Consider the following 16,874-nt stretch of genomic DNA (forward strand, 5'->3'; position numbering starts at 1 on the left):
ATCAGGACCATATTAGAAGGGCTTTTTCAGGGTCTTAAGGTGTAACAAAACATCATCAGGAAATAAATTTGTAGCATAGATGGTGTTATCGCAAGAACAGCTATTTTGAAACTTTATGGCAAACGGAAACATTTTATTGTCATATAGGGTACCAATGGCTCTGGCTGGATCACAAAGAAAATTTTACATTATTTTGTGGGAGCTTCAGTTTATGTTTTAATAACATCTTGAAAAGTTAGTTAAGGTATTCTATATATCAAACAAATTATTAAAATGAAATTATTTTGTTTTTATGCATTTGAAATATATATAACTCTAGTGGACCGCACAGATTTTGTTCTGTCCGAAAAATTGAACCTCTCTTCACTCTTTTTATCATTATCTTCTACTTAATGTTTCATTGTGTTCTTATTCTTGTCCATGCCATATTCCATTCTTGTCCACGCCATATACCATTCATACTCAAACTACACTCCAACACCCACACCCACTACCCCTCCCACTCCATACTCTCATTCCCGTTTCCACTCCCACACACACTCTAATTGCATTACCATCCCCGTTCCCACTTCCAATCCCATCACCACTCCTACTCCCATTACCATGCCCGCTCCCGGTCCCACTCCCACTCCCATGTGCATTTCGAATCCAATTCTCATTTCCACCACATACTCCCATTCTCGTTCCCACTCCCACAATAACTCCCACTCCCATTACCATCCCTGTTCCTACTCCCTTGCCCACTCTTATTTCCCTCCCACCACCCCTACCAATCCCACACCCGCTCCCACTTCCAATCACAGTCCCTACTCCCATTCCCATTCGCCTTCCCACTCTCATCACACTGCCACTCTCACTCCTACTCCCCCTCCCGTACTCAATTTCCTCATGTCTGGCATCTCTAGACCATATGTTGAAGAGCTGTTTCAAATATTTGCGGGGATAAAGCGAATTTAAATTTTTTCTAAAAGGGGGCGTAGTACCGCCAATTTTTATACTCAGTTGAGCAGAGCTCACAGAGTATATTAACTTTGATTGGATAACGGTTGGTTGTACAGGTATAAAGGAATCGAGATAGATATAGACTTCCATATATCAAAATCATCAGGATCGAAAAAAAATTTGATTGAGCCATGTCCGTCCGTCCGTCCGTCCGTCTGTCCGTTAACACGATAACTTGAGTAAATTTTGAGGTATCTTTATGAAATTTGGTATGTAAATTCCTGGGCACTCATCTCAGATCTCTATTTAAAATGAAAGATATCGGACTATAAGCACGCCCACTTTTTCGATATCGAAAATTTCGAAAAACCGAAAAAATGCGATAATTCATTGCCAAAGGCGGATAAAGCGATGAAACTTGGTAGATGGGTTGACGTTATGACGCAGAATAGAAAATTAGTAAGATTTTGGACAATGGGCGTGGCACCGTCCACTTTTACAATAAGGTAATTTAAAAGCTTTGCAAGCTGTAATTTGGCAGTCGTTGAAGATATCATGATGAAATTTGGCAGGAACGTTACTACTATTACTATATATGTGCCAAAGAAAAATTAGCAAAATCGGATGAAGAATACGCCCACTTTTTAAAAAAAATTTTTTTAAAAGTCAAATTTTAACAAAAAATTTAATATCTTTACTGTATATAAGTAAATTAAGTCAAAATTCAACTCCAGTAATGATATAATGCAACAAAATACAAAAGTAAAAGAAAATTTCAAAATGGGCGTGGCTCCGCCCATTTTCATTTAGTTTGTCTAGAATACTTTTAATGCCATAAATCGAACACATTTTTTACAATCCTTCTTAAATTTGGTAGGGGCATGGATTCTATGACGGTAACTGTTTTCTGTGAAAATGGACGAAATCTGTGGAAGCCAAGTCCACCGTCTGTCCTTCCGCTCGGCCGTTAACACGATAACTTGAGCAAAAACCGATATATCTTTATTAAACTTTGTCCACGTACTTACATGATCTCACTTTATCTTGGTATAAAAATTGGCCGAAATCCGACTATAACCACGCCCACTTTATCGATATCGAAAATTACGAAAAATGAAAAAATGTAATAATTCTATACCAAATACGAAAAAAGTAACATGAAACATGGTAATTGGATTGGTTTATTGACGCAAAATATAACTATAGAAAAAACTTTGTAAAATGGGTGTGACACCTACCATATTAAGTAGAAGAAAATGAAAAAGTTCTACAAGGCGAAATCAACAGCCATTGGAATCTTGGCAGGAATACTGTCCTAGGTATTGCATATATAAATAAATTAGCAGTACCCGACAGAAGATTTTCTGGATCACCCTGGTCCACATTTTGGTCGATATCACGAAAACGCCTTCACATATACATCTAAGGGCCACTCGCTTTTAAAACCCTCATTAATACCTTTAATTTGATATCCATATCGTACACACACATTCTAGACTCACCCCTGGCCCACCCTAATGGCGATATCTCGAAAAGGCGTCCACCTATAGACCTAATGCCCACTCCCTCTTAAAATGCTCAGTAACACCTTTCGTTTGATACCCATATCGTACAAACATTCTAGAGTCACCCTTGGTCCACCTTTATGGCGATATCTAAAAAAGGCGTCCACCTATAGACCTAATGCCTACTCCCTCTTAAAATGCTCAGTAACACCTTTCGTTTGATACCCATATCGTACAAACATTCTAGAGTCACTCCTGGCCCACCCTAATGGCGATATCTCGAAAAGGCGTCCACCTATAGACCTAATGCCCACTCCCTCTTAAAATGCTCAGTAACACCTTTCGTTTGATACCCATATCGTACAAACATTCTAGAGTCACTCCTGGCCCACCCTAATGGCGATATCTCGAAAAGGCGTCCACCTATAGACCTAATGCCCACTCCCTCTTAAAATGCTCAGTAACACCTTTCGTTTGATACCCATATCGTACAAACACTCTAGAGTCACCCCTGGCCCACCCTAATGGCGATATCTCGAAAAGGCGTCCACCTATAGACCTAATGCCCACTCCCTCTTAAAATGCTCAGTAACACCTTTCGTTTGATACCCATATCGTACAAACACATTCTAGAGTCACCCCTCCACCTTTATGGCGATATCTCGAAACGGCGTCCACCTATGGAACTAAGGATCACTCCCTTTTAAAATACTCATTAACGTCTTTCATTTGATATCCATATCGTACAAACATATTCTAGAGTCACCCCTGGTCCACCTTTATGGCGATTTCTCGAAAAGGCGTTCACCTATAGAACTAAAGCCCATTCCCTTTTAAAATACTCATTACCACCTTTCATTTGATACCCATATCGTACAAACAAATTCTAGAGTCAGCCCTGGTCCACCTTTATGGCGATATCCCTAAATGGCGTCCATCCAAAGAACTATGGCTTACTCTCTCTTAAAATACTCTTTAATACCTTCCATTTGATACACATGTCATACAACCACATTCCAGGGTTACCCTAGGTTCATTTTCCTACATGGTGATTTTCCTTATTTTGTCTCCATAGCTCTCAACTGAGTATGTAATGTTCGGTTACACCCGAACTTAGCCCTCCTTACTTGTTACAATTTGTTTTTTCTAAACCATCCCTGAACTATAACGAACGGAACAAAATAAAAATTATATATAGCACAATTAACATTTGTATATATAGATTCTGTGGCGGTACGAAGTATGCCGGGTCAGCCAGTTTTCAATTATTTTATCACACTTACTCACCTTTTTAACCTTTCATGAACTTCCAAAAATAATTCAAAGCCAGAATTAGTGGAATCGGTCCAGACACTCTCTCGCTTTAACGAGACTAACAGAATAGATTTTTATATATACCCCGCTATTTACGTAAGGGTCTGGCTAAACCCATCAGTACTTAATATGACGTTTTAACTAAAACCTTTAATTTAATAACTACTTATAAAATTTTTTAAATATACCCATGAAAAAATACACCCATCAAGGATATCAAAAAGTGTTTAAATAGTTTATTAAAGTTCAAAAATGTTCTGGCTGAACTCACCACTACCAATGAGAGTTAAATCCGCAGAACGTAAGCTTTCTAACATTACTTTATACTAATAAGAGCTTCGTGAAAGATATTGACTTAACTTTATAAGTCAGTCAGTCAGTCATATAGATCTAAGAAGCCGTGGCGGAACTCATTTCGAAATCGACATAAAACATATATGTAGGTCACGTCCTGCTAATTTGAATAAAAACTTGATAGATAGCACGACGCTAATTGAAAGCGAAGCTCATGCTGTCGGAGGTATATCGCGTCCAGTTATCTTTGTTATTATTTTTATACTCAGTTGAGCAGAGCTCACAGATTATATTAAGTTTGATTGGATAACGGTTGGTTGTACAGGTATAAAGGAATCGAGATAGATATAGATATATCAAAATCATCAGGATCGAAAAAAAATTTGATTGAGCCATGTCCGTCCGTCCGTCCGTTAACACGATAACTTGATTAAATTTTGAGGTATCTTGATGAAATTTGGTATGTAGGTTCCTGAGCACTCATCTCAGATCGCTATTTAAAATGAACGATATCGGACTATAACCACGCCCACTTTTTCGATATCGAAGATTTCTAAAAACCGAAAAAGTGCGATAATTAATTACCAAAGACAGATAAAACGATGAAACTGGGTAGGTGTGTTGAACTTATGACGCAGAATAGAAAATTAGAAAAATTTTGGACAATGGGCGTGGCACCGCCCACTTTTAAAAGAAGGTAATTTAAAATTTTGCAAGCTGTAATTTGGCAGTCGTTGAAGATATTATGATGAAATTTGGCAGGAACTTTACTCCTATTACTATATATACGCCTAATAAAAATTAGCAAAATCGGAGAAGGACCACGCCCACTTTAAAAAAACAATTTTTTATAAAGTAAAATTTTAACAAAAAATTTACACCAGTAATGATATGGTGCAACAAAATACAAAAATAAAAGAAAATTTCAAAATGGGCGTGGCTCCGCCCTTTTTCATTTAATTTGTCTAGGCTACTTTTAATGCCATAAGTCGAACAAAAATTTACCAATCCTTTTGAAATTTGGTAGGGGCATATATTTTATGACGCTAACTGTTTTCTGTGAAAATGGGCAAAATCGGTTGAAGCCACGCCCAGTTTTTATACACAGTTGTCCGTCTGTCCTTCCGCATGGCGGTTAACACGATAACTTGAGCAAAAATCGACATATCTTTACTGAACTTAGTTCACGTACTTATCTGAACTCACTTTATCTTGGTATAAAAAATGAACGAAATCCGACAATGACCACGCCCACTTTTTCGATATCGAAAATTACGAAAAATGAAAAAAATGCCATAATTCTATACCAAATACGAAAAAAGGGATGAAACATGGTAAGGTAATTGGATTGTTTTATTGACGCGAAATATAACTTTAGTGTAAAATGGTTGTAACACCTACCATATTAAGTAGAAGAAAATGAAAAAGTTCTGCAGGGCGAAATCTTGGCAGGTATTACATACATAAATAAATTAGCGGTATCCAACAGAAGATGTCCTGGGTCACCCTGGTCCACATTTTGGTCGATATCTGGAAAACGCCTTCATATATACAACTACCACCACTCCCTTTTAAAACTCTCATTAATACCTTTAATTTGATACTAATATCGTACAAACAGGTTCTAGAATCACCCCTGGTCCACCTTTATTGCGATACCTCGAAAAGGCGTCCACCTATAGAACTAAGGCCCACTCCCTTTTAAAATACTCATTAACACCTTTCGTCCACCTTTATGGCGATATCTCGAAAAGGCGACCACCTATACAACTACCACCACTCCCTTTTAAAACCCTCATTAATACCTTTAATTGGATACCCATATCGTACAAACACATTCTAGAGTCACCCCTGGTCCACTTTTATGGCTATATTTCGAAACGGCTTCCACCTATAGAACTAAGGCCCACTCCCTTTTAAAATACTCATTAACACCTTTCGTCCACCTTTATGGCGATATCTCGAAAAGGCGACCACCTATACAACTACCACCACTCCCTTTTAAAACCCTCATTAATACCTTTAATTTGATACCCATATCGTACAAACATATTCTAGAGTCGCCCTTGGTCCACCTTTATGGCGATATATCGAAAAGGCGTCCACCTATAGAACTAAGCCCCACGCTCTTTTAAAATACTCATTAAAACCTTTCATTTGATACCCATATCGTACAAACATATTCTAGAGTCACCCCTGGTCCACCTTTATGGCGATGTCTCGAAAAGGCGACCACCTATAGAACGAAGGCCCACTCCCTTTTAAAAATACTCATTAACACCTTTCATTTGATACCCATATAGTACAAACAAAGTCTAGAGTCACTCCTGGTCCACCTTTATTGCGATACCTCGAAAAGGCGCCCACCTATAGAACTAAGGCCCACTCCCTTTTAAAATACTCATTAACACCTTTCGTTTGATATCCGTATTGTACAAACGTATTCTAGAGTCACGTCTGGTCCACCTTTATAACATCTTAAGTCTAATACTATGTTCAAACAGAAAAACAAATTGAGGAAATTTCGATTTGAATTGAGTGCTGTTCATACAACTCGATTTAGCTTACACAGTAGTAATTTGATAGCTGGTTGGCTCATCTCTACAGCAAGAACATACCTTTGTTCAGACTGTCAAAATTAACACGCACATTATTAGGCGAATGAAATGGTATGAAAACGCAAAACTTTGAAATTTTTGTGTGTTGTAAGAAAATGTGTTCAATGTTTTGGTTTCATTTTGAGTTTGCCATCTTCTTTTGACAATCCCTACTCCAGTGAAATGAAAGACATAAAATCAGCTGATAAGATGAGCCAACCACATAGTTCAACCATGCGTAACTGACGTTAAAATATACTCAATAAACACACTTTACAATGTTGCATTTGCAGTTTGAAACAATTTATTACGCAATTTTTTTAAATTGGCAATTTTTTATTACAATTTATTATATGACAAATTGCGTAATAAATTGCCCAAATAGTATAAATTGCCAATTTGGTGTCTGTTTGAACCTAGTATAAAAATCATGTTTGGAGGTATTAACGATTTTGTTTAAAATTTATTCTGTTGGTGTTTTAAAAAATATTTTTAACTATTTTTAAAGACAAAATCAACTATTTAAAAAAAAATATTCTTTAGAAATGTTATTTTTTTACTGTTTTACAGTTAAGGTGTTTTGTAAAACGAATTCAAAAGAAAAAGGACACCTTAATTAGACTTAAGATTTTATTACAAAAGAGAGAAAATGTAACAGTGGACATAAGATCTTTTGTTAAAATTAAAACGAGTAAGTAAATAGAGATAGGATGTTTGTATATTATTATAATTCTTTAACAAAAGCTATTATGATAAAAAAATATAGTTTCAATTCTTGTTTTTTTTTTATTTAAAACAATAAAAATTCATGGTTGTATAATTAAAAAAAGTAATATTCAAGTTTTTCCGCTTCAAAGTAAGTAAATAATTATTCGTCATTAAACTCATATTCGGTTAGAGCCGGATGGCAATCTAACATATCTTCTGATGTAAAGTTCATGTAAAAGTCTCTATAAACTTCATCCACTAGCGGCAGCATATCTATGAGATCTTTTTTTTTTTTGTGTTAATTTTTTTTTGGAGATACCGAGAAATTTTTTAAATCTTTTATTTTAACACAACTGATTTCTCGCGTTGTTATATTTATGCATTTGAAAGGATCTTCTCCACTTAAAGATGTTTTAAAATATATTTTACCATATTCCTTAGTAAATCTGAACCACTTAGTGTCCTGCCAACCGAATTTATCACCATTTTCTTCTACTTTTCGCCATGTAAAGAAACTTTTCGATGCGTGTGCAAAATCTAATATATTTGATTGATCCATTTCATTAACCAAACTTGTTTTCTTTACTCCGACTGTTCCTATAAATTGAAACCAATCCCGGGGATGATGGATTTTTATTAAAGATTTGTTTTTTTTTCTCTAACGCAGCATGGTAACTATCGCACTAAGTGTGACACAGGGATCATGAATTTATGATCTATAATGCTTACATTGTTGTGTAATTGCAGCAAAATCGCAAACATAGTTGCAATGAAAGAATTTTTGTTTTGATCTGGGCAGAAATCACTATAGAAAACATCATGATCTATATTGGCACCTAATTGCAATAAATGAGTAAATAAGCATGAATCTTTTTCGTTTCCACCTCTTTTGCCCATTTCCTCATGTCACATGTAGCATATTGGTTGATTTGTTGTACAGTCATGTACGGTCAGATTAAAGGTCCACAATAGCCGTTTGTAAAATGACAGTGAAGTTCTCAACAGAGGTGTAGGAAGGCACTGCTGAAGATCAAAACAAAACACTTTGAGTTTAATATCATTTAGAGATTTGTCCTTTTCATTTTTTTAGCATCATAAGCTTGTTGTGTCAGATTGAGGTGTCCCATTTGCTCTAATTTTAGAGATTCCAGTTCTTCAGATTTGGCAAGTTGTATTTTACATTAAAGTAAATCACATTTGTGGCAAGTATCAACCTTTGCTTTTTTGAATTTTAGATTTAGTGTTCCAAACAATTGAGTAAATTTTGAAATGGATATGGAATTGTTGTATTTATCTCTATAGAGGCGATGCATTTCAGCTAGAGACAAATCACTCGGTAGATAGTGCTTAGAGGTATTACGACGAGTATAGTGAGACTCATATGACGGAAAGCTTTTTATGAAATCTATAATTTCCCGTTCTTTTGCCACTGAAAATTTTCTAGAGCACGTATGTTTTCCACGCGAATATCCAGTTACACTGCCTCCTTCAAGTTTTGCTTTTGCAATCGTTTTTCTAAATTGTTCTGTCTCAGCTAACGTAAATCTGGAGAATTTTTGACAAACTGAAATTCTGTTACCTTCAAGCTCTAAAAAGTAATAGTATGAAGTTATAGGACCTTTGCTGCCAATGTTATTCTATCAGCGTATCTTTTTCTACAAGATTTCAACGAGCGCACAACACGAGCAAGAATAAGTTTTCCAGCTTTTGAGATATAACTTTCCCCGAGGTTTCTTAATTGTTTTCGTGACTTGTACGAGGTTTTATTTGGAACCACTTCGTTTACAACACTTTCCGAATTTTTCTAAATTTTAGTTTTTTTATACGCAGCCAATAAATTTGTTTAGAAGTAAAATACTTACAACTTCGCTTTTTGAATCCGAACTGGGCGCCGTGCAATCACTTATATTAAAATTTGGATCAACAACCGAATCGTCAGTTGAAAAGAGTGATGTTGGTACTCACATTGCTAATGTCTAAAAGACTTAACGCATTTTCACTTTCCATTTTTATAGAGAAATAGTGTTAAAAACTCGACAGTATTTCATTACCTGAACAGCTTATGTAGAAAAAGGGAAGAAATTAGCACACACAAAAACAAACTTATGTTGACTTAAAATACCATTATCGGCAAACGAAAATTTAGCAGAGCATTTTAAGTGGACTTAAGATGTTCTGCAAAACGACACATTTTTACTTTTTGATCATTTTTATTCTATTATAAGAACTTATGTTAATTTAAGTTAAGGAAATCTGGAAAGTTATTTCATACATATACGCTTAAGTATTCATAAGATCTTTGATTCTATTTAACTTGATAAATATTGTCCAGTATATATTGAGTTTACGTTGACATAAGTTTTTGTGCACAAAATATTTAATAGCCAATAAGACATTTAAAAAAGCTTAAGCTAACGTAAGATATTTTTTCGTATGAATTATATTCAAAAAATAAAGCCGTTGAAAATGTTAACCGTCATAACTTTTTGGAAAAACGGGGAGTTCGGAAACGGATTGAACCCAAATGTGCATTGTAAGGAAACGAACCCGAATCTGACCTTAATTCGATTTTGACTTAACTCGACTTACGATGTTATAATATATTCCCACAGATATATACATCGTTCGGAGTGTTGAAATTACTTGTTTCCAATAACATACCAAATATCTTCATGCGACAACCTAAAATAATCTTATAAGCGAATATAAGCTTTAACCTATGAAATGGGGCCTCTAACCCGTAACTCCAGATTTTGATGATCTATTAGAAGTTCTGCGCACATGTTTTTGATTCGCTTATAAGATTATTTTAGGTTGTTGCATGAAGATATTTGGTATGTTATTGGAAAAAAGTAATTTCAGCACTCCGAACGATGTTTGTTTCACGTATAGAAATGTCTAAAAACTGTAACAAGTATACCGAATTTTAACAATAACTAATTTCCTTACAAACTTCAGTCCTATCATTAAAACATTTATGGTCAAATGAACTAAGCCATATATAAGGCATGAGGTAAGGAAGTTAACCAAGCACTTGCCATATAAGTAAAAACATATATTTTTTAAATCCCGGTTAATTGTGACACCCACACATAAAGAAATAAGTTATTCAAATAAGCGAAAATAAATGTATACATATTTGTGTGCAGCTGTGTATAAAAATTCATTAAATAAATCAATCGTACTTATCTTTGGTTAATTCCGGATATTTCTTTTGTATAACTTCCACATGTTGGAATTTGGTTCTGATTGATTATTTTTTTTAAAAAGCTGTTACTCGAATACTCGTACGCGTCAATTAACCAATTTAGTGCTCTGTTAAGTGCTGAAAGAAGTTATCTACATTTATACATATGTATGTACATACAATGACGATTCTGCAGACGCGTTTGGTTAATGCTTAAACATGTTAATAGGCCGGACACATACGACTTTTGATCCTGCATGTTGCGCTGACAGATGAGTAGGTTGCATGCATTTTCATGGGGAACGGCAAATAGAGCGACAATATCGCGCCATAGGCGAGCCAGGATCACTTAATTCAGCTCGGCATACCCCATGGAATAGCTACGGATAAGAATTTTCCGAAAAATCTCAAAAAATTACATAATGGACCATTCACAAGCAAAGGGGGAGCTGGGACATGTATTCAAATTGGAGTACTAAATGGCGGATTTACGGCGGGGGGGTTTCGGGTTCAAACCATCACCCCCCTCGTGGAGATGTTGATAGAAAGTACCAAAGTTAAAATGACGGTGTTACCGGTAAAACTTAAATATCTCAAGCTTGATAATTACAAAATTGAAGAAGATGTGAGGTAGTTTTCGTATCTTTTTTATGACATGAAAATTGCTTCGTAGCCAAAATCGGTCAGTAAAATAAGGCCGTATGTTCAAGCTTTAAAGACATACAGCATAAAGAAACTAATTTTTCCCATAACTATTTCCCAACAATCGCCTAGGTTTTTTTAAAAACTCTTCTAGTACTTCGTTTACCGAAGGTGGTGTATCAATATGGATATTCAATGAAGCGAGTCCATTCAAACGTTCTTGACTGATTGTACTCCGCAAGTATGATTTTAACCTTTTGAGGGCAGAAAAAGTGCATTCTGGTGTTGCTGTCGAAACTGTTAGAACAGCTAATATGCGCAATATCTTATTTACATGTTCGAAAGCATTTGGATTCACCATCTGAAAAAATAAGATATATAAGAAAATATAGCATACAAATTTTGTAGGTAATCATCAAAATTGCACCCACCTCAAGTGCATCAAACACGTTTTTAAAATTCTGCCCATCGACTCGCCTTCTCAACATTTTGACTTCCATTGCAAACTCGGTTTTGGAACAATTCACAACACTCTAATAAAATTCATGCAGTTTATTGCATTTTTCAGCGTTGTATTTATTTTTGGGGAACAAAACACCGAAATTTTCGAAAATTAGTTGGTGTTTCACGTAACGGCTCTTGATATGAGTTATGAATGCATGAAGGAATGGAATATAGAATTCTGTAATAATCTTCGACACTCTCAGTATCAACGTTGCATCTATTTAATTGATGTTTACTGATGCGTGGTTTCCTGTGTAGCGCAACTTTCTCAAGGGGTTGCTTGCGCATTATATAGCTTATCCAAACCAATTGTCTCACCTAACCGTGGCGAATCCCGTTTCATTAACAGCCGAGGCTCTGGCGATCCCGAACTCCTGATGGATCAAGGGGGTGGGAGGGCGGTATGGCCTAGAGGGTTTCATGTGGTCATAACAAATCGTTTCCCGAGATGGTCGGGCTGGTGATTTATTGTGATTGTTACGGAACGTACCGGATCGGCATTCGGCAAAGGACCATCAACATCGGGGAGTGTCCTTATCGCTACAACAACAACAGCAACATTTGGAATTGCACGCTAGAAATAGCAGCTTGAAACTGAGAAGCTTGTGCTGAAGTTTTGTCGTTTTTACATTCTGCTATCTCTTCAGAGGCTTCGAATATTGGTGGCTGAAATTTAATGTAAGTGGATACCGCTTCATGACATTGGCCCATCTTGTTGGGCAGACGCTTTGCAAATTTTTTCTTCGACTTTCTTTTTATACCCAGCTGTACTTGCACACAGGGTGTTATAACTTTGATTGGATAACGGTTGTTGTACATGTATAAAGAAATCGGGATAGATACATACTTCCATATATCAAAATCATAAGTATCGAAAAAAAATTTGATTGAGCCATGTCCGTCCGTCTGTCCGTTAACACGATAACTTGAGTAAATATTGAGATATCTTCACCAAATTTGGCACACGAGCTTATCTGGACCCAGAATAGATTGGTATTGAAAATGAGCGAAATGGGATTTGATTATTTAGTAAATAATACACCTAGAATGTTGTAATTTGACGTATGAACTGATATTGGGACTTTTGATACAAATTTGAAAAAAAAATTTTTTTTTAAATAGGCGTGGCACCGCTCACTTGTGATAAAATCAATTTTACAAATATTATTAATCATAAATCAAAAATCGTTAGACCTATCGTAACAAAATTCGGCAGAGAGGTTGCCTTTATTATAAGGAATGCTTTGAAGAAAAATTAACGAAATCGGTTAAGGACGCCGCCCACTTTTATATAAAAGATTTTTAAAAGGGTCGTGGACGAATAAAAAAAGCTATAAGAGCAAAAAGAGCTTTATGTCAATGGTGTTTCATTTCCCAAGTGGATTTATAACAAAAAATAGGAAAAACTTCAAATTTTTAAGAATGAGCCTGGCACCGCCCCTTTTATGACTAAGCAATTTTCTAATTTTTGGAAGCCATAACTCGAAGAAAAATTAGTTCAGAATAGAACCATATATATATATATATATATGTATTATTGCGCAGCCTTGTAATACTATTAAGCACACACAACAAACAACAACTGTATTTCATTTATTTGTTGCATCATCGAAATTTTTTTCTGGATAACGTTTTGCCTCTTTGGCCATCGGCAAAAATCAAAATAAATGCACCCTGCCTACATCATGTTACAATCAAATATACGACATAAAATAATGAAGTAAGCCCCCGCCCCCCTACCCCCGATATTTACGAACGCAGCATCTTGCGCGATTTCGACGATGTTTGCTTCTGCATCAAAACTAATGAACATGAGAAAATCCATTCTGACGAGGGCATAAAATCAAGTAATTGGGGCGCGTATGTTCGTTTCATCATCATCAAAATTTGGCTCTTAATCGCCTGGACATTTAAGTTAAATCAATCATTACATATGTGGGGCTAGCTGATGCCTCTGTGCCAAATGGGGGCGTCGAAAGGAAGACTTGCTGAGTCCGAGAATCTTAATACCTTCGAATATCATGAACCACCCAGGATAGCTCGAAAAACTCACCATTAAACCTTTTTCGATACACGAGTTTTCCATCAAGGATATACCAGAAATCTTGTGAAGCACTTTTTTATCAAGCCCATCTTCTCTCGACACCGTTTATACATCGGAACATGTATGAGATATATCAGAAGAGCAAGATTTTGGTTCGTCGAAAGAGAACTTCACCATTAAAGTTCAAAATTGGAGCTTATGGAAAATTCGGTCTCGGTTAGAATTTTATCCTGAAATTGGGTTTGCGGTTTATAGACGTAGTCCTGCACAGTTTTGAATTTATGTCAGTCAACGGCGACATAGAAAGTACTTTGCATCTTGCCAAAAAGTGCACTTTGGTCTGAGTCGACAGTTTGGGGGTGACGTCTTCGCTCATCGCGAAACGAAGATCATTATATTTTTCGTTTGATCATACCCTGGTGTGTGTCTCACAAAAAATAAAAATTTGCCGAATGGCGATATGATGGCAATTAGAGTATTGCATATAAAAGTTCGCCGAAATATTTGTCTCCATCCTCGCAATAACCACAGCATGCTTCGAAAGAAATTTAATGTACACGCTTGGGTCAGTTATTAAGATGGCGTATAGATAAAGTCCAAATTTATTTTCTGTTTAGGTCCTAGGACCGCTTCAACTGGCCACAAAGGCAATTAAAATTATGACCGGGATTCAATGGGTTGACAAGCTCAATACAAAGCCTAATAGGACTCCTGCTACAAATATTATTGTATCATATACATATTTAGCAGATTGGGCTCAGGGGACCACAAATTTCCCAAGGGGGTGGAGAAATGGCCAGCAAGTTTAACTCTGGTCAGATTAACTTATTCCCCAAATGTTCGGGCTTGTATCTCAATGGTGTTTGTTCCCGGAATTTAACGGATCTATATCCGGCCATTGTCAATGATATTCAAATTCAAATTCAAATTCAAATTCAAATTCAAATTTATTAGTTGAACAAAGTGGTTGTGACAGTAAGACGGAGTCTTTTATAGCACATCGTCCGTTTTATAAATACAATATAATTACCATAAAACTAAATTCGAGCTTAAGATTAACAATAAAACGATTTTCTTATAATTCATATTAATGTTAAAACTAAACTTAATGTTAAACGTTAAATATACACTTAAGACTAAAGAGTAGAGCCATTTAAATATGGTAGGAAAGAAAAAACAGAGATAGAAAGTGAAAGAGATTTAGTCATGCAGTTATGTTGAAATCACAATATTCACGCTGAGCTGAAGTAATCATGGATCACCTTATTGTAATTGCTCCTACTCAAAGCACCCTTGAGAAAATCAGGTATAGAGTTCCAAAGCCTTACAGCATTTACAAAAAATAGCCTCGATGAGGTCAGATAGTAATATTTGGGGATTATCAGATAGCGGTGCCTACAAGACTTTGGGAATTTAAGCTTTTCGTAAAGATATTGAGGGGTTTTGAACTCGATGAGCTTGAACATATAAATACAGTTTCGCGCCTCAATGTACTCAAAAATACTGCATCCTAGTATTTCGCGCTTAAATAGAGAGATGTGATCATATTTCCTTAGGCCGTAGACATAACGCGTGATATTGTTGAACGCAACATCAATTTTGTGGTACGAGGCAGAATCAAACTGACTATAAACTAGCTCTGAGTACGTTATGTGTGGGACTATAAGCTGAACAGCTAGCTTTTTCTTGTCTCTAAGGGAGTAAACGAGGCAGACATTGACATTGATATTGACGTTATAACTTCATAAAGTTGACTATTTTTATTTTCTATCGCACCTAAAATGTTAAGAACGGTTGCATTACATTGACGCTTTATTGTTTTCAATACATTTTTAATTAGTCGAATAAAACAGAATTTTTTTTTATATCAAATCGAATACGGTGCGCCTTTTCCTATATTTCGGTCCTATTATTCTGAAAAATCGAATTAGATGAGATGAACTTAAAAATAGAACAACTAAAAGTTTGCAGAAAATTTGGAATTAAAAGTCGCCCAATTTTTCCCGAAATGGACATAAGATCAAATTGAAATTTTTACATGATCATGAAAGTCATGGAGTCAATTGTCCTTATCCCATTTGAAATGGTCATAAGGCCAATATTTCTTATGGTGATTTGAAGTAATCATAACATCAATTGACCTTTCGGTATTTGAATTTATATCACCTCACCGTCAGTTATCATCTTAATTTGAATCTCTATATCGTTCAATATTAAATGCCAAAAATTCCCTTGCAGTGATGCGGAAAAAAAGTTCTATAACTTTCTTTAATAAACATAATAAAAACGGACTTAATCCTGTTGGTATTGTCTGAGTGAAAGAGTTGCGAAATGTGCCCTCAAAGATCATCATTGTTTATTAACAAAAGTGTTGCTCTCGGTAAAGGCGACAGACTGAGTCGAAAGCAAAATAGAAAACAACAAATGCTATTTAGTACGTAAACCACTTTTGAAATTTAAATATGATTGCTTAGCACAAAGAGTTCATTATTTGGGATTAAAGGATTACAAATAATTAAAATAACTCAAAGCTATTTAAGTAACTCATAATTTTCTTAATTGAATAAAATATCCTAATCAAAGAAGTGGGCAATGAACAAAATTTTGTTGGCTTAATAAAAGAGCTGGCATCAAAAGGGTCACAATAATGGTGGTCATGAGTAATTTCGGTATAACACTCTGCCTTTTTTACGCCCAGCTAGAAATTGTACAAAAGTGTATTATAAACTTTATTGGATAACGGTAGTACGTAATGTCATAAAAAAATCGAAATTTATAGATGTACCAGGAATAGATTGGTACGGAAAATGGACGAAATGGAACGACAAACAATTTTTCGATATCGAATCTTTCGAAAAATAGAAAAAATGCGATAATTCAAATAATCGATAAATCAAAAGCCGTTGAAGTTGTCATGTTGACTATCCTTGCTATTATATATATCTACATACATGCCTACTTAAGAAAGTTTTTTACCCAAAGTCTAATGGCAACAAAAAACTCCGGTTTAGAACTAAATTACGCTGGGCCCGTACCCCCAGCGGGTTAGGGAGCTTAGAATATACATGCGGTAGGTATGCCTGTCGTAAGAGGCAACTAAAATACCAAATTGATTCAAGGGGTTGTGTAGCGCAACC

The 16,874-nt window shown here is 35.6% G+C and overlaps 1 pseudogene; it reads right to left on the bottom strand.

The window, feature by feature from the left end:
* Positions 1 to 8,035: 8,035 nt before the first annotated feature.
* Positions 8,036 to 16,874, bottom strand: part of LOC137245924 (uncharacterized) — a 44,404-nt pseudogene continuing 35,565 nt past the window's right edge.

The sequence above is a fragment of the Eurosta solidaginis genome, chromosome 3 (genome assembly GCF_040869045.1).
Source record: "Eurosta solidaginis isolate ZX-2024a chromosome 3, ASM4086904v1, whole genome shotgun sequence".
Lineage (NCBI taxonomy): Eukaryota > Metazoa > Arthropoda > Insecta > Diptera > Tephritidae > Eurosta > Eurosta solidaginis.